This window comes from Oncorhynchus mykiss, chromosome 3 (assembly GCF_013265735.2).
Source record: "Oncorhynchus mykiss isolate Arlee chromosome 3, USDA_OmykA_1.1, whole genome shotgun sequence".
In the NCBI taxonomy this organism is placed as follows: domain Eukaryota; kingdom Metazoa; phylum Chordata; class Actinopteri; order Salmoniformes; family Salmonidae; genus Oncorhynchus; species Oncorhynchus mykiss.
In genome coordinates, this window is record NC_048567.1 from 61,532,578 (window position 1) to 61,552,167 (window position 19,590).

Below are 19,590 nucleotides of genomic sequence, written 5' to 3' on the forward strand. Positions count from 1 at the left end.
GAGCGGACCAGCCACCACCGGACTGAGGAGAGACACATGGAACGAGGGGTTAATACGGTAATCAGAGGGAAGCTGTAATCTGTAACACACCTCCTCAGGACTTTGAATGGACCCACAAACCGCGGACCCAGCTTCCGGTAGGGCAGGCGAAGGGGCAGGTTTCGGGTCGGGAGCCAGACCCGGTCCCCCCGAACACCGGGGTCTCACTTCGGTGACGGCCCGCGATGGCCTTTTGGCGCAGTGCGGCTCACTGGAGGTGAACATGGGCAGCCTCCCATGTGTCTTCCGCGTGCCGGAACCAGTCGTCCACCACAGCCTTGGTCTGACCCTGATGACACGACGCCAGAACCGGCTGGTACCCCAATACACACTGAAAGGGGGAGAGGTTAGTGGAGGAGTAGCGAGTTATACGTCATCTCGGCCCACGGCACAAACGCCTCCCACTCTCCCGGCCGGTCCCGGCAATAGGACCGCAGAAACCTTCCCACATCCTGGTTGACTCTCTCTACCTGCCCGTTACTCTCAGGGTGAAAACCTGAGGTAAGGCTGATCGAGACACCCAGACGTTCCATGAACGCCTTCCAGACTCTCGACGTGAACTGGGGACCCCGATCAGACACTATATCCTCAGGCACCCCGTAGTGCCGGAAGACGTGAGTAAACAGGGCGGGAGGGCCGTAAGAAGCGCGGGCAGAGGGAGGAGATGACAGGACTTAGAGAAACGATCCACAACGACCAGGATCGTTGTGAAAGAGGAAGATCTGTTAAAAAATCCATTGACAGGTGTGACCAAGGTCGTTGTGGAACAGGTAAGGGGTATAGCTTACCTCTGGGCAGGTGTCTCGGAGCCTTACACTGGGCACACACCGAGCAGGAGGAAACATAAACCCTCACGTCTTTAGCCAAGGTGGGCCACCAGTACTTCCCAGTCAGACAGCACACCGTCCGACCGATCCCCGGATGACCAGAGGAGGGTGACGTGTGGACCCAATAGATCAACTGGTCACGGACAGCAGACGGAGCGTACATACGGCCGACGGGACACTGGAGGGGAGCGGGTTTATCATTGGGTTTACTTGATAGCTACCTACACAAATAGCTAGCTAGAACAAAGTGTTAATAAGATATTCATTTAAAAAGATTGCAACGCCTGCTCAATGTCCGCTTCCAGCTCCCACATGACCGGCGCTACCAGGCAAGAGGCTGGGACTATGGTAGTCTGATCCATGAGCCGCTCCTCTGTGTCATACAGCCGGGACAGTGAGTCTGCCTTCATATTCTGGGAACCTGGTCTGTAGGACAGGGTAAACACAAAACGGGTAAAGGACATGGCCCACTTTGCCTGAAGTGGATTCAGTCTCCTCGCTCCCCGGATGTACTCCAGGTTGCGGTGGTCAGTCCAGATGAGGAAAGGGTGTTTAGCCCCCTCAAGCCAATGTCTCCACGCCTTCAACGCTTTAACTACAGTCAACAGCTCCCGGTCCCCCACATCATAGTTACGCTCCGCCTGGCTGAGCTTCTGTGTGAAGAAAGCACAGGGGCAGAGTTCTGGTGACATACCCGGGCGATGTGAGAGCACGGCTCCTATCCCAGCCGCGGATGCATCCACCTCCACTATTAACGCCAAAGAGGGATCCGGATGGGCCAGCACGGGAGCTGAAGTAAACAGAGCTCTTAGCTGCCCAAAAGCCCTGTCCGCCTCAGCCGACCACTGCAACCGTACAGGACCCCCCTTGAGCAGTGAGGTAATGGAAGCAGCCACCTGGCCAAAACTCTGGATAAATCTCCGGTAGTAATTGGAAAACCCTAAAAATCGCTGCACCTCCTTTACCGGGGTGGGAGTCGGCCAATTACGCACGGCTGCAATGCGGTCACTCTCCATCTCCACACCTGATGTGGAAATGCGATAATCTAGGAAGGAGACAGCCTGCTGAAAGAACAGGCATTTCTCGGCCTTGACGTACAGGTCAAGCTCCAATAGTCGTCCAAGTACCCTGCGCACCAGGGACACATGCTCGGCGTGTGTAGCGGAGTATATCAGAATGTCATCGATATAAACCACTACAACCTGCCCATGCAGGTCCCTGAAAATCTTGTCGACAAAGGATTGGAAAACTGATGGAGCATTCATTAACCCGTACGGCATGACGAGGTACTCATAATGCCCTGAGTTGGTACTAAACGCTGTCTTCCACTCGTCTCCCTCCCGGATACGCACCAGGTTATGCTCACTCCTGAGATCCAGTTTCTTGAAGAAGTGCGCCCCATGCATTGACTCAATCGCCGTGGCAATAAGAGGTAGCGGGTAACTGTACCTCACCGTGATTTGATTGAGACCCCTATAGTCAATGCACGGGCGCAGACCTCCATCCTTCTTCTTCACAAAAAATGTACTTGAGTAGGCGTGTGAAGAGGAAGACCGAATGTACCCCTGACGCAGGGATTCAGAGACATATGTCTCCATAGCCATCGTCTCCGCTTGCGACAGGGGATACACGTGACTCCTGGGAAGCGCAGCGTCTGCCAGGAGCTGTATCGCGCAATCCCCCCATCGATGAGGTGGTAATTGAGTCGCCTTTTTTTTTTTACAGAAGGCGAGAGCCAAATCGGCATATTCTGCGGGATACGCATGACGGAGACCTGGTCTGGACTTTCCACCGTGGTAGCATCAATGGAAACCCCTACACACCTCCCCGAGCACTCTCGCGACCACCCCATTTGAGCCCTCTGTTGCCAGGAAATGGTGGGATTAGGATGAGCCAACCAGGGAAGGCCTAGTACCACGGGAAACGCAGGACAATCAATGAAGAAGAGACTGATTTTCTCCTCGTGACCCCCCTGCATCTCCATGACCAGGGAGATGGTGGCCTTTCTGATTAGCCCGGACCCTAATGGTCAAATATCCAGAGCGTGAACAGGGAAAGTTCTAACTACAGGAATGATGGGGATCCCTAAACTAAGGGCTAACGCTCTGTTGATAAAATTCCCCGCCTTATGCTGGGAATGAGGGGAAAACTCAGGGAAACAAACATGTACAAACAGATGGTCAACAGAGGACTCTGGATGAGTGTGGTGCAGACTTACCTGGGGTGACGCCAGAGTGCCCTGCCTGTTGCCTCGACTCCCAGAGGGACCGACACGTCACCGACTGGCCACAGATGGTGCACGTGATGGCCCCTCCTCCAGCCTCCCTACGAGCAGCCCCTCCCAACTCCATGGGCACTGGAGTGGGGGTGCAGTAAGATGGAACCGACAGAGCCCTTTCTGGACATCCGCGGGTGACCAGCAGGTTATCCAACCGGATGGACAAATCCACCAGTTGGTCAAAGGAGATGGTGGCATCCCTGCAGGCCAGCTCACGTCGATGAGGGCCCTGTTGTTCCAGCCTGCTCCAGTGGACAAGGTCCGGAATTCCAGGGCGAACTCCTGGGCACTCCTCGTCCCCTGCCTCAACTGGAAGAGCCGTTCCCCAGCCGCTCTACCTTCGGGCGGATGGTCGAAGACGGCCGGGTGAACTCCTTGAAGGTCCAATGCCGCGTCTCCTTCTCCCCACACGGCGTTTGCCCACTCCAGAGCTCTCCCCACGAGGCATGAGACGAGGGGCGGACACTTTCTCCCTTCCTGAGGGAGCTGGGTGAACAGTGGCCAGGTAGAGGTCCAGTTGTAACAGGAATCCCTGGCACTGTGCTGCCATCCCATCATACTCCCTGGGAAGGGAGAGACGCATCCCACTGGGACTGGCTCCGGACGGGATGGGTAGAGGTAACGCCGGTTGCGTTGGTCGAGGCACTGGAGAGACTTCCTGTCTCTCCCAGAGGTCCATGGTCTGGACAACGCAATCCATCATGGCACCAAGATGATGTAACATTGCAGAATGTTCCTGGATGCGCTCCTCGACTCCTCTAACCGGGATACCTGCTCCTGCTGACTCCATGGTTGGTGTGAAATTCTGTACTGGAGGCAAAGTCAGGTGCAGGAGAGCAGTGTAGATAACAGGCACACTTTATATTTCAGTCCAAACGAAAGCACATAAGTTCATAAACGTGACCAAAACACGGAACATAAACAAAAGTCTGGCGCGTGACAATACCCACATAACATAAAACAATTTCACACAACGACATGGAGGGGAACAGAGGACTAAATGCATTCAGTGTGATTATGGAATTAAAACCAGGTGTGTATGGAACAAGACAAAACAAATGGAAATATGAAAAATTGAGCGGCAATGGCTAGAAAGCCTGTGACGTCGATCGCCGAACACCGCCCGAACAAGGAGAGTGACACTTACCCAGAAAGACTCACAACTGTAATCGTTGCCAAAGGTGCTTCTACAAAATATTGACTTGGGGTGTGAATACTTGTGACATATTTCTGTAATACATTTTCAATACATTTGCAAAAAATGTTAAAAACAGGTTTTCACTTTTTCATTATGGGGTATTGTGGGTTGATGGGTGAGGAAAAAATATATTTTATCAATTTTGAATTCAGGCTGTAACACAACTAAATGTGTAATAAGTCAAGGGGTACGACTAGTTTCTTAGGTTTTGGATAGGCTTGCAACCAAAATATCAAAAACAACTTTATATCGCTGGATTCGAACATGCAACCTTTGGAATCAGATGCTTATACCATCTATAACACCATAGGAAAACCAAAACCCTAGTGGCCGGTTTCCACGTCATCTCCCGACGTCCTCAAACATGGATAGATGACGAATACTGACTTGTATCACGGGGTGACCTGCCTGCTCTATAACCATCATCTACTGCATGAGGCAGTAGAATGTCTGAGCCACATGCATGTTCAATGGTTGATGGAACTTTCACAATTTTAAAGTGGAATAGAATGCTGTATAATTGTGGTTCCGTCTCAAATACAAGGCATTTAGCTCCCAGTGCAATCAAACCAAATTGCAATTCAACCAAGTAAAAAATGATACACTTGCTTGAACGACCAGTTTGTTTTCAATTGAGAAGTAAATAACTCCCTCTATGGAAATGTCATTGAATCCCTGAGCTGACATGGTAAACATCTGTCATTCTGCCCCTGAACAAGGCAGTTAACCCACTGTTCCTAGGCCGTCATTGTAAATAACAATTTGTTCTTAACTGACTTGCCTAGTTCAAAAAATATGTTTTGATTGGCTAAGAAATCACTTTGCTCTATTAACACAATTTCACAATGCTCAAATTTGAGAAGCCTCTGCTATGCTTCAAGAAAACCTTTATGGATTGATGGTGTGTAATAGCATACAAGCTAAAACCATTCAAACCAATATGGGGTTCTATTAGCGGATGTACACTTCATAAACTACATGGTCATCTCATCACCCGGAGATGAGCTGTTCTAAATATTGGGTGAGGATTGAGAACAGCTGCAGAACAGAGAGGTCAAGCCATCCTTGCTCCTCACCTGCTGGAGTGCGTGTGTGCTTGCGCATGTGCGTGTGTGTGTACGTGTTTGTTGTTGTGTGTGTGAGCTGCCACCCTTGCTCTTCACCTGCTGGTATTAGCCCTAGAGGAAGTGGTGCTTGGACAGGCGTGAACATGGAGTCTGTGTCCCTGCCTGACTCCATCTGGGCCTGCAGCAACAAACCATGGGCCATCTCGGCCACCGAGCCGTCCCCACCGAAAGCCACAACCCTGGAGAAAACACACATGTATGAGATACAGCACACGCGTAAATCGGCCACGAATTGTCGATGCTGACACACACCACTCTGAAGGATAAAATACAACGTTAAACACACACACAGAGCATGAAACAGTGAACTTCAATGCAGCTCAGGGTAAATGCCTGAGTAAGGGTTTCCTCCTCTAAGCCTACCTCACTGAGGTAAACATGACATACTGACATAGCAAGATAAATCAATCATATTAAACACCTGACTAAACAGAGAACATGTCTGTAATACAGGTCAGGGCCAGACAGACAGGTGCATACACATGCAAGAACGCACACACACACACAGATACAGACATGCACACACACGCACACGCACACACACACACACACACACACACACACAAACACTCTCTACATTCATCACTATTACAGCGCTGGTTGACCTAGACCTGTTTATTATATAAGTCGAATCCATTTCAATTAATTGAAATGATAATTCCCATTAAATGTATTGAATAGTCAGATTATGTCATGGATGCAGCATTTTCCAGGAATGTGTTCAAATCTGTAAGCCTGAGCCTATTTAGCTCCTATAAGCACATTACTAATACATCAGTACATCAGTACATCAGTACATCAGTACACTGATGAAAGCTTATTACAGTTCATTTCAGAAATGCTTTTGAACAAGACCTTATATTACCATTCCTAAAAAGATTAGTTTAGCCTCCAATCCATGGCTAGTTGTAATTAAAGGGTGATTATATTGTGTAAAATTGTATTAGAGTATTTTATTGGCCCCTCCCATTGGATGACATGCCTGTTACTAAGGTTTTGATATTGAGCTGTAGTTTACCTAGCAGTGGTAACAAAACAAAGCAATGTGTGCATAAATGTCAGCACTAAATGTGGTCAAAATTCTAGGATTCCTTGAATTGATTATTAGATTCAGTGTTTATTTGTTTCACTCACTGAAAACATGATTAATCAGCAGCAAGGAATTTGTCTGTCATATGCTGAGCTGATGAGGCCCACCTCACAGTGTATGACAGACTCAGGTTATGTACAGGTTATATAGCTGAGGCATTAGATAGGAGCCAGGCTTTGACCTCAAGTTCTCCCCCAAGCAGGAAGGCAGTAATAAAATCTGTAAAAGGCAGTAAAGCTCCGGTTAATACAATGTTTTAATTTGAGGAGCTGATAATTAACACTAATGTGAGATCTGGAAATAATTACACACATCGCAACAGCCTACAGTAGTGTCTGACATTCCTATTGTGTTACACACACCACGATTCCATGGTTGTGTTCCAAATGGCACCCTATTCCGTTTATAGTGCACCACTTTCAACCAGAGCCTTACGGGCCCTGGTCAAAATTGTGAACTTTAAAGAAAATAGTGTGCCATTTGGGTCACAACCCATGTAACAGGGACTGAGGCTGTCACGCTGTCACACCCTGCATGACTTCCTGGAAAAACAGTAGTAAAAAATATACATTTTTCCTTAAAAGCAGAGATTAATGAGTTATGATGTATTAATGAAGACATACGTGATTAGCGTTTTATGCCTTCGCACCACTTCTCAGTCTTCTGGGGTTAATTAAGCTGGTGTTGACAAGACAAAGAGGAGATGATCTAGAATCAGACCATTGCAAAGGACCCTGAATCTAGAAAACCTCATCCTCTATGGGGAATATACCGTACGTCTTCCACACAGTCTGTGAAAGCTTCCTATATAGCTAGACACAATTCCTTTCTAACCAAAGTTTTAAAAAGCTCCATAGAGACGGACATCTAATAACTTACAAATGTTGTATGAAATAAGCCTTGTGTGAATCCTGTACAATCAGGTTCTGACTCTGATTGAAGTGCATGTTATGAACCCTGTCTCTGAATAATTTGAGGGATATTGCTAATCAATTAGACATTACATGACACTTGTATTGGTAATACCACAGCTTCCCTGCTTAAAGATGATACTGTACCGCAAACAACCGAACAAGGCTATGTTGGGTTAAGTAGCTTAGCTTGAATCTTCAGGGACTTACCCAGTAATTTTTCCATGCAAACAGAATATTTAATTTTGATAAGAGGAGCATAACATATGTCTGACTCTTAACGTCAACCATAAATCCAAACATTAAAACCTACAGTACACAATACACATTTGTTCTTATCATGTAAGAAATATTGAGATATTCATTGAGATATTGGTTGTGTATATGTGTTGTAATGTGTCTAATATATGTGGGCCACAGTAATGAGGTTGTGAGAGCAGGACAGAAGGATCATGAGCTCAGCTTTTCCACCAGTCACTCTTCACACCTGCTCCATCTGTCCCTCATATCAGACCTGCCTAGCAGAGCATGAGCCAGACATCCCTCCGTCTTTCCGTTCTCCCTCTCCTGCTTACCTCCCATCCCTGTCTACCTCCCACCCCTACATCTTCTTCCTGCCTCTACCTCCCTCCTCCTCCTCCTCCTCCTTCCCCACCCTGCCCTCTACCCTTCTCTCCCCTACCCCTCCTAAGGGTTCGGTTGTGGTGTAGACTAGTCTGTGCTGATCTGCTGAGCGACACCAGTGCAGCAATCCTGGTTTAACAGGAGTTTGGAGCTACCTAAAAGGATCTAATTGTGACTATAATGCAGACACATGGGAGCTATGGTGTGGCAGTGTGGTGTAAAAACACACTCCCACACATGCACATACACAGACAGGGAGAGAACGCACACACACACACGCACACGCACCAGCAGTCTGCTGGATGGGAGGTACTTCATCACTGCTTCCAGAACAAGTAATTAAAGTGCCACCTGCCGTGCCCACACTGGAGAGGACACACACCCACACACTCCTTTAAAGGAGACTGCCTCGGCTGGGTCGACTTGGTCCCCTGGCACACTGTTCTAATCATAGTATTATCACTAATTTTTTAAAACCTGGACTCTCCCTTCCCTCACCGTCTTTCTCTCTCCTCTCTCTCTCCTTTCCTCTCTTGCTCTCCTTCTCTCTCTCTCTCTCTCTCTCCTCTCTCTCTCGTTTATATTGCTCTCCTTCTCTCTCTCTCTCCTTTCCTCTCTTGCTCTCCTCTCTCTCTCTCTCCTTCTCTTTCTCTAACTCTGCTTTTTTATTACAGCTACTGTAAATGCCACCTTAAGAGTATGAACAAAACAGACCGTACCACAGACATGGGATTACTTCCTCATCTGACTTTGACTCTGTGCCATCATCCATCCCCATCCCTCCATCCCCATCCCTCCACCCTCATCCCTCCATCCTCATCCCTCCATCCCCATCCCTCCACCCTCATCAATCCTCCCTCACATCACAGCCCAGTATAATACCTTGTATTAATTGGAATCTCACCATGCTGATTACTCAACTCCATATCAATGTGGTGTTTTTGTTTACCTGCCTAACCCCTGAATAGAAAAAATGAATAAAGTGATTGGTTTTATTAATTTCCTTAGATGAGATTAGATGTATCATTCTGCTGCAGCTGCATTCCCGTACTGGGAACACCTGCTCAGATCAGTGTATTGGTTGGTTTTCTTTCTGTCTGATATTTTATGGAGAGGATTTATATGGACCATCTAACAGATAGTGTGGCAAGCAAACCTGTCCATCATATTCATCCAATTAGATTCTGCACAGAATGAATAGTGTGCCCCGTTTCTTTCAGTGACTGTGAAGAGAGAAATACAAGAGAACATAAATAAATGTGTTAATGAATGAAATATGAAATCAGAGGGCTGGGCTGGCACAAAAACATGGCTTTTAGTATCCCTATCCAATGTTAATTTGGCACATGGCTGCTGAACATATGGGGGTGGTGGTAAAGTACAATTTATACTTGCATGCGGTTTGCATTTTGTATGAAGAAAAGAGAAGCAATGCAAAGAGGCTGCCTCCAGAGTGTTAATGCTTCTCTCACTTATGCAAAACAAGGTCAGTAATGCCACTGCTCATGTTCATTATTTTGTTATAACGTGTAGTTGGTGTGGATATTTTAAATATTTTGCAACACTGATGTTCATTATTTTGTAATAACGTGTAGTTGGGGTGTTATTCTAAATCCTAAATCTGTTTTTTTCAGGCAGAAAGAGGTCAAACTTTCCGGGGGGAAGGACATCCGAGGGACACAGTGAGACTACTATGATGTACAACAGCACTGGAGCGAGTTGATACATTGCCAATTTGGGATGTGGGCATATCCACAGTGGGGGTGTGGGGGAGACAGGAAGGATAGCGGGTGGCACGCAAGGGAGAGGAGCACCCGTATCCCCACCCAGTTCTCCAGAGACTAGGTAGCTGTCACTCTGCATCGCTGTCCTTAACACACACACACAGATACAATCACCCCCCACCTCATCCCCCACCCGACACACACACCCACAAAGGAAGATGCCAAGGAATATGGGGGAACGTGGTTCTATACCACAGATGGCGTTACATGGCCTTGCCCCATTTAGCAGTTCTGGGGCACCTCCTCTCCGTCGGAGCAGGTTAGTCCCAGCTGTACCCACCCATCACACACACACCCTTGTACACACACACACAACCATCACAGGCTCCTCCATGACGGATGTGACACTTGCAGATGAGGATTTGTTGTGTGAGAATGTGTATCATATTGGTTGGGCCAGTAACCGAAAGGTTGCTGGATCGAATCCCCGAGCGGACAAGGTAAAGATCTGTTGTTCTGCCCCTGAACAAGGCAGTTAACCCACTGTTAATTAAATAAAGGTTACATTTTTTTAAATTCATTTTAAGAACCACATGGATGTTCCATTCCTGGTCTATGTCTCTGGTACCAATGCCTACCATTGCAGTTGTTTTGTTTCATGGAAATGTTAGGTGGACATTTACGCTGAATGTACAAAACACCCAGGTGAACGCTATGAACCCTTATTGATGTCACTTGTTAAATCCACCTCAATCAGTGTAGATGAAGGGGAGGAGACTGGTTAAAGACGGAATTTTCAGCCTTGAGACAATTGAGACATGGATTGTGTATGTGTGCCATTCAGAGGGTGAATGGACAAGACAAAATATTTAAGTGCATTTGAACGGGGTATGTTAGTAGGTGCCAGGCACACAGGTTTCTGTTAAGAACTGCAACGCTGCTGGGTTTTTCATGCTTAACAGTTTCCTGTGTGTATCAAGAGCAGTCCCCCACCCAAAGGACATCTAGCTAACTTGACACAATTGTGGGAAGCATTGGAGTCAACATGGGCCAGCATCCCTGTGGAACGCTTTCGACACCTTGTAGAGTCCATGCCCTGACAAATTGAGGCAGTTCTGAGGGCATAAAAGGTTGGGGGGGGGGAGGTGCAACTCAACATTAGGAAGGTGTTCTTAATGTTTTGTACACTCAGTGTACAGCAAAAACAGGGGCTTGAACATATCCTGCTATCCGGAAAGAAATACACTATAGCCAAAAATGATCTGCAGGAATGTTTCTTCCCTGGTACCAGTTGTGTTGTCATATCAAGATGATGTTGATGTATGTTGTGGACATACAGTAAAAACAGTGACTATGCAGAGATGCTTTTTTATCCAGAAGAAATGGCCCATGTACATACATTCACATAAACTCTATGATTTGTCATGCATTAGATATTCTATGCAACTGTTATTCTAAATATTACAACTATATGCTTACAAAAACATGTTTTTTCTCTGTTTCTACCTAACTGTCATTATATTGTCCAAATAACATTATCATTCACTTGTTAAAGTACATTTGTCACCATCACAACTCATTGAAGTAATAACATCATCAATAACAGAAATTATAACATCATCAAACCCAGTTGGTCCCAACTGCCACTGCAGTGTTTTGCAGAGTCCAGAACAGCTCCCAGCTTCCAGCCGGGGCCCGAATGAGATATTTAATTTATATTAGGTAAAGTATGTTTTAATGGCTCCTCGTCGACCACTCATCCCCTACCCTCCCCACGGGGAGAACACAGTCTCAGGAAAGAAGGGCCGCATCCCAAATGGGACCCTATTGCCTGCATAGTGCACTACTTTTGACCAGAGTTCTATGAACCCTATGGGCCCTGGTCAAAAGTATTGCACTGTATAGTGAATATTGTGCAATTTGGGACACAACCAGATTCTATTACAGTTGGCATTTAGAAGTCAGTTGGCTTTTAGAAGTCTCTGGAATCAGATAGTAGCATTCATTAGAGTACACACACACACACACACACACACACACACACACACACACACACACACACACACACACACACACACACACACACACACACACACACACACACACACACAAGCATGTACACACTTACACAAGCACTTACACAGACAGGAGGAGGAGGAGGAAAGGAGTAGGGGGAGGGGGAGGAGGAGTGGGAACAGGAAGAGGAGGTGAGGAAGAGGGGGGAGGAGGAACAGGAGGAGGAGGAGAGGAGGAGGGGGAGGAGAAGGAGGAACAGTAGGAGAAGGAGGGGGAGGAGGAACAGGAGGAAGAGGAGAGAGGGAGGGGAGGAGGAGGAGGAGGAAAGAGGAATGGGGAGGAACAGGAGGAGGAGGAGGGGGAGGAGCAGGGGGAGAGGAGGAGATGAGGATGAGGAGAGGGTAAAGAGAGGGAGGAGAGGGGGAGGAGGAGATGGGGAGGAGATGAACAGATGGGCCTAGCCCCTCCCATGGGTCAGGTTACTCAGTAAGGAGAGGAGTCACTGCTCCTGTTATTAAGTGTGAGACGCACTTTAGACTCAACAGAGTAGTACAGCTGCTGCTATACGCACACGCACACGCACACGCACACACTCTCATGGGACACTTACTGGTGACATCAGCCTTGATGTCTGCTAGCTGAAACAGTGGTGCAACATAGTCTCTGCAGATCTGATAGGCCTCTTTCTTATGGCTGGTAGGGTTCACAAACACCTTCAGGGATTTGGGCCTGTTCTGGAAACCTGCAAGAAGACAAGGGGATAATCAATCAATCAAATGTATTTGTAAAGCTATTTTATAGCACAAAGTCCTGGTGTAGACACCAAAAAGAGACAGCAAAAACAGAAGCAGAGGACAACAGAATTAAAAAAGGCAAACAAACAGGTACATTTCTGCTTCACTGGGATTTCCAGTCCAGGTCAAGCACATCTGTTAGTCAGTAAAAGCAGGCATCCCTACCAGGCATGGTCAGTTTTATCACTGTGTATTGAGCTTTTGTCTGAGGCACTTGCTATAAAATCAGCTGAACAAAGAGTGAGTTGAGTCCGCTCTAAGGTCAGTAGGTTTGAAGCTCTCGCTTACACAACCTGAACTGCAGCTAGAGAGTCTGAGCTGAGGGAGATAGGGGGGAGTCATGACTCTCTGTCTAACTCTCTCCCCTTCCCTCAACGCTCGCCCTCTCTCCCCCCTGACCTCTCCCACTCTTCACCCTGCCCTCTCTCTCTATTCCCCCTGCCCTCTCCCTCACTTCACTCTGCCCTCTCTCTCTATTCCCCCTGCCCTCTCCCTCACTTCCCCCTGCCATCTCCCTCTCTTCACCCTGCCCTCTCTCTCTCTTCCCTCTGCCCTCTCTCTCTCTCTGAGCTCCCCCCGCCCTCTCTTTGTCTGTTGTCCACCCTGCCCTCCACTAAGCACCCAGCCTCTGAGCTACTGAGCTTCCACACTGGATCAGAACTAGGCAGAATTAGGGAGTGTTCCTTCCTGGCTTTCCTGGAGCCTGGTGGAGACCCAGGAATCGATGTGGAGAGGCAGCATGCTGAACCTCTCATCCCCATCATTGTCTCCATTATCCCCCTCATTACTCTAATCCACTGGCTCCCTGGTGGTTGGTCCCTGAAGTTCCTGACCTCGACACGCTAATGAGCCCTATGCCCCCTGAGCCCCAGCCTGAGCCTGAGCCTCAGCCTGCCAGCCCTGGTTCTGCTCTGACAGAGCCCCACTCTGAGCCCGGACCCCCGGCCCTCTGCCAGCCACCCAGCTATCCATTCTGACAATTCATTGTGATCTCTTGGGTTTCAGGGGCATCCAGGGTCACATGTTCAAAAGGAAGGGAACGAGCAACGATCAAGGAGGATGTGCCCGCAATGCCGTCGGGGGTACGCCAAATAAAAATGTGATTCACATTAAAAATAATAATAATAATAATAATAATAATAATTTCGTTTTTGCTTCGGATGTTGGAGTGTGGGCCATCCTGTCCCAGCGATCTGCACCGGGCCAAAAGCTTTATCCCTGTGCTTTCCTGTCCCATCGTCTCAATCCTGCAGAGAGGAACTACAATGTAGGCAACCAAGAACTCCTGGCGGGTTAAGATGGCGTTGGAAGAGTGGAGGCACTGGCTGGAAGGAGCAGAACAGCCATTATTGGTCTGGACCAACAATAAAAACTTGGAATATCTCTGTACAGCCAAGCGCCTCAACTCCAGGCAGGCCCGGTGGGCCCTCCTGTTTACCAGCTTCAACTTAACCGTTTCCTATCACCCAGGGTTACAAAATGTGGAACCTGACACTCTCTCCCGGCTATACAGTTCCTCTGCCACACCCTCGACTTCCGAAACTATTCTCTCTACCTCATGCCTTGCTGCCACTGTGGATTGGGGTATTGAGAACCTGGTTCGTGAGGCGCAATGCTCCTAGCCTGGACTTGAAGGGGGCCCAGCTAACCAGCTGTTTGTCCCTAACCCAGCCCCAGTCCCAGGTCCTGGAATGGCTCATTCCTCCAGGCTTACCTGTCATCCAGGGTTCCGTCGTACACTAGCTTTCCTCCGACAACGTTTCTGGTGGCCCACCATGGTTCCTGACGTCTCTGCCTTCGTCGCCGCATGCACAGTGTGTGCTCAGAACAAGACTCCATGGCAAGCTCCTTCTGGCCTCCTTCAGCCTCTACCGGTCCCTCATCGTCCCTGGTCTCATATATCTCTGGACTTTGTCACTGAGGCTCCATCCGTCTGATGGCAACACTGTCATTCTGATGGTTGTTGATCAGTTCTCCAAGGCCACCCATTTCATCCCTCTCCCTAAACTACCTTCAACCAAGGAGACGTCCCAGCTCATGGTGCAGCATGTCTTCCAGATCCATGGATTCAATCGGGGTTCTCGTCTCAGTTCTGGAAGGCAATCTGTACCCGTATTGGGTCATCGGGCAGTCTGTCATCCGGATTCCATCCCCAAACTAACGGTCAGTCAGAGCGAGCCAACCAAGACCTGGAAACCACCCTGAGATGCCTGGTCTCAACCAATCCACTACCTGGAGCCGACAACTGGTTTGGGTGGAGTATACCAGGAACACCCTTCCTTGTTCGGCCACGGGTCTCCCTCCATTCGAGTGCTCCATGGGGTATCAGCCTCCACTCTTCCCGGAACAAGAACAGGAGGTCAGCATACCCTCGGCCCAGATGTTTGTCCCCCGCTGTCAACATACCCGGAGAAGCGCCAGGGCGGCTATTCGCAAGACCAACTCCAGGTATCGTCGACTAGTGGACCGTCGTCAGACCCCAGGTCCCGCTACCTCATTGGGCAGTGGGTATGGCTGTCCACACGGGATCTGCCCCTTCAGGTAGAGTCCCGCAAACTGTTCCCTCATTTCATTGGCCCTATTCCAATCTCCAAAGTCCTGAGTTCCACTGCTGTCTGTCTTGTGTTACCCCGTACCCCCCTCCCCGTGTCATTGATGGCCATCCGGCCTACACGGTAAAACGTCTCCTGGGTGTTCGACCACGGGGCAGGGGTTTCCAGTACCTGGTTGACTGGGAGGGTTATGACCCGGAGGAGAGGTGCTGGGTTCCCGCTAGAGACATCCTGGATCCAGCCCTCATCACTTTAGCAGTATGCTTAGGGTCATTGTCCTGCTGGAAGGTGAACCTCCGTTCCAGTCTCAAATCTCTGGAAGATTGATCCCGGTTTCCCTCAAGAATTTCCCTGTATTTAGTGCCATCCATCATTCCTCCAATTCTGACCTGTTTCCCAGACCCTGTCGATGACAAACATCCCCACAGCATGATGCTGCCACCACCATGCTTCACTGTGGGGATGGTGTTCTCGGGGTGATGGGGGGTGTTGGGTTTGCGGTAGATATGTGGTAGTGGTGGAGTATGGGCCTGAGAGCACACAGTGTGTTGTGAAATTTGTGAATGTATTGTAATGTTTTTAAAATTGTATAAACTGCCTTAATTTTGCTGGAACCCAGGAAGAGTAGCTGCTGATTTGGCAGCAGCTAATGGGGATTTTTAATTAATACAAATACAAAATTAACCTGTGGTGAGTTATTCACAATTTTCGATTAACAAATAAGGTTTTATATGTAAGATTACAACCCCACGATACAACCCCATGAGCCGGGTTGTGGCAAAAACTCACACTCATTCTTCTGTTTAATAAATGTATTGTATAGTGTGTGTGTGTGGCAGGCTTACAATGATGACAAAAAACAACATTTGAGAGTGCGCTGACCCTGGTGCTAGAGGGGGTAAGCAGCTGGAGGTTGAATGTTTGAAGGGGTACGGGACTATAAAACGTTTGGGAACCACTGCTCTAGAGGATAGACAGATGAGGCTGGAGAGCAGGATCACATCTCCAGCCTTACTGGGCCTTCCTGCCCTGCACTCCACTTCTCTCTACCCTCCCCCTATGACCTCCAGGCCCACTATACCACTCCTGTCTCTCTATCCTCTCCCACTCCTACTGGGCTCGGAGGCCCTGATACTGGGAGCAGGTGCAGGAAGGATGCTGTCACTGCTGACTGAGTTGGGGCTGTGGCTGGGGCTCAGGAGGACCAGAGTAGGCCAGGGGGTTGGATCAGGAGGCTCAGCCCAGGAGGCTCAGGAGGGTTAGGAGGCCAGGGGAAGGCTAGGGGGACTGGGAGGAGGAACAGGGGAAGTTAAGGAGGCTAAGAGGGGGCCATGGGAGTTTCTCATCATCCCCCAGCTAACTTCACACAGCCCCCAGTCTCACAGAGGGGAGGGGACAACAGACACACACTAAGCCACACTTTGTCCGACTCAGACAGATACACAAAACACTCTGCTTTTCATATCATATCGAAAGAGACACTTTGAGCCATATATCGGTCTTACAGCTAGGTCTATTGATTAGGTATTGTCAACACGAACACTAGATTGTGCATTATAGCTGTTAATTTTAAGTAAACACCATGTAGTGGAGTATAGCATTATAGTAACATTTTATTATTAGGTACAGTATCTAAGTAACTAATGCATTACACTGTACGTAGCCATAGGAAACTGGAACCCTATGACTGTAAATCTTGTTGGCCTTCTCCTTTCTAAAACAACATGAAACCAACATGAGTCTCCATACAATCCAGAATATTATGTTTCAGTCCAGTCGTCAGCAGAGCTTTCCTACAGGCTTCAGACTACACAGAGGATTATGTACCATAGCAACACGGCAGGCTGGGTAGCCAGGCTGGTGAGGGATCTCTCTCTTCAATCAGGGTTTAACTAAGTCCTCTCTCTCCCCGCTAGGAAATGTTTACCATCAACACTGGATAACTCATGTACACGCACAGTGTACACACAACAGAAAAATGTATTTATTGGGTCACTTCAGTACACCATAAAATACACCAACAGGTACATTTACCACCTAGTTCCTGCCAGATGAATGAGGCTTGCAAGCTATGTTTCTCAATTGTTCGTTTAGCATCCTCAGAATCAGCCTTAAAAATATAAAGTGTTTCTGAGTTCATTAACTTACATGTTGCTAACATGACATGGAAAACTGGTAAATCGTGGGAGCTTGGGTGACATAACCAATGATGGTGCTACATTGACTGAATATTGACAAGATACTGTATGTGCAATTAGAGAGTGATGTTGTCCATGTTGTGGACTTGTGGAAAACAACATGAGATCATCAAGTTTGTATCCGATGATGATGTCTTCGGTCTCTGACTCATGGGTTTAATGCTGTGTTACCTCTGAGGACCATAAGGCTAGCCTAATGTCACCCAACATGCACACACACACATACACACACACACACACACACACACACACACACACACACATGAATGTCGGCCAACACAGTGACTACATCTGTCTCTGACCACCACTAAGTGCAGACAGAAAGAACCAGGAGGAGAGGACGTGTGGCTCCTGTGGCTGTGGTCGAGATTCAGTCACCAGAGCATCTGTTTAGACCTGCTAAGGGCTTCTCTCTACCCCTGGAGACAGCCACAAGTCACAAGGGACTACTTTTCCCATAATCACCAGTAAATTACCTGGAGCTGAGGTCAGGTTTCTCAGTGATTCCTATTGGAAAACAAAGCTTCTGTCCTACCGGAAGACTAAGAGTCCCCTCTGGTGGGCTAACGATCACAACTGGGATATGATGGGAAATATGGTAAAGTCCCAAATGGCACCCTATCACCTATATATCACACTCCTTTTGAGATGGTCCCATAGGACCCTTGTCAAAAGTAGTGTACTTTATAGGGAAGAGGGAGCCATTTGGAGGTAACCTATGGCTATTATAGCTGAGGCCAATTACTCAGCCTCAGCCCTGGTATACCAATGTTGTGTTGTCCCTGTTCTTTTTCATTTGGCTGTGAGCTGCTAATCTCCCATTTAATGAGTTCAAAAACACTGGGAGGGTGAGTGTTCACGAGGCAGAGAGAGAGAGAGAGATGTAATGCACATATGCAGCTCAGTGATTGCTTCAATGACAATACTCGGACACAGACAGGCTTTCAGGAGAGCACAGAATATTTGCTAATCCTTTAGGAACAGATGTCTTATTTTTTCCCTGCTGAAAATCCATGGCTGACTGATTCACTGGCTGGCTGCCTGGCTGGTGAGGGGGCCATGATCCTCCTGGCTGAGCCCAGGCTGGGGAATCTGAGTTTGGGGAAGGTCAGGGCCTCGTGGGGCCTCTAAGGGGCTGGATCCTGGATGATCTGGAAGGCCCAGGAGAGGCAGGGAATTAAGACGGCATACAGGATATGGAGAACTAGCCTGGTTCTTAGATCTGTTTGTGCTGTCTTGTCAACTCCTATGGTAATTGTCAAGACACAGGCCACATGACAATGACCATAGGAGTTGGCCAAACAGCACAAACAGATCTGGGACCAGGCTAACTTAGAACTGAGTCGTGTAGGCTGGACTCGTCTTGTCCCCATATTGTCCCCATCTTGTGCTACTTCTCCTGGGCGTATGGCATACGGGTGGCGAACCCAACACCCCAGACCTTTCTTCAGATCCTCAGATGCCCTGCCAAACAGGAGCATCTGGCGCTGTGTCAGGAGCTGGCATTAGAACGCATTAGCGGTGGGGGAGCCCCCAGCCCAGTCCCTGCATGAAACCCCACCGAGTCCTTCCCCACCCGGCCATCTCCAGATTTACCCCCTCAAGCAGGGGGATCACCGTGCTGAGGCTCTGGATCTGACGCCAACACACACACACATCCCTTCCTCCATATGTGCTCTGCCCCCAACCAAACCCAATCCTCCCTCCGTGCTGGATAAATTGACTAGATATTTGGGATTATTTAGGCTGTATGTGTCCAGTCCACAGAGAGTTGTAGATGTAGGCTGATTACAAAAATACACCACAATTCTTCTGGATTTATTCACAGTACTTTAACAAATGAATATAAATTGTGAATTTAATAACTGTTGTGAATATAACAACTGTGTTGTGACTATAATAACTGTGTTGTGACTATAATAATTGTTGTGAATATAACAACTGTGTTGTGAATATAATTACTGTATTGTGAATATAACAACTGTGTTGTGAATATAATAGCTGTGTTGTGACTATAATAACTGTGTTGTGACTATAATAACTGTTGTGAATATAACAACTGTGTTGTGAATATAATAACTGTGTTGTGAATATAACAACTGTGTTGTAAATATAATAACTGTGTTGTTGTAACGGATTTCCTCCTCTTCGTCTGAGGAGGAGTAAGGATCGGACCAAAACGCAGCGTGGTAAGTGTCCATATGCATTTATT

General features: G+C 47.9%; 1 pseudogene; it reads right to left on the reverse strand.

The window, feature by feature from the left end:
* LOC110520318 overlaps nt 1-15,675 on the reverse strand; it is a 41,279-nt pseudogene extending 25,604 nt beyond the window's left edge.
* Between the last annotated feature and the right edge of the window lie 3,915 nt (nt 15,676-19,590).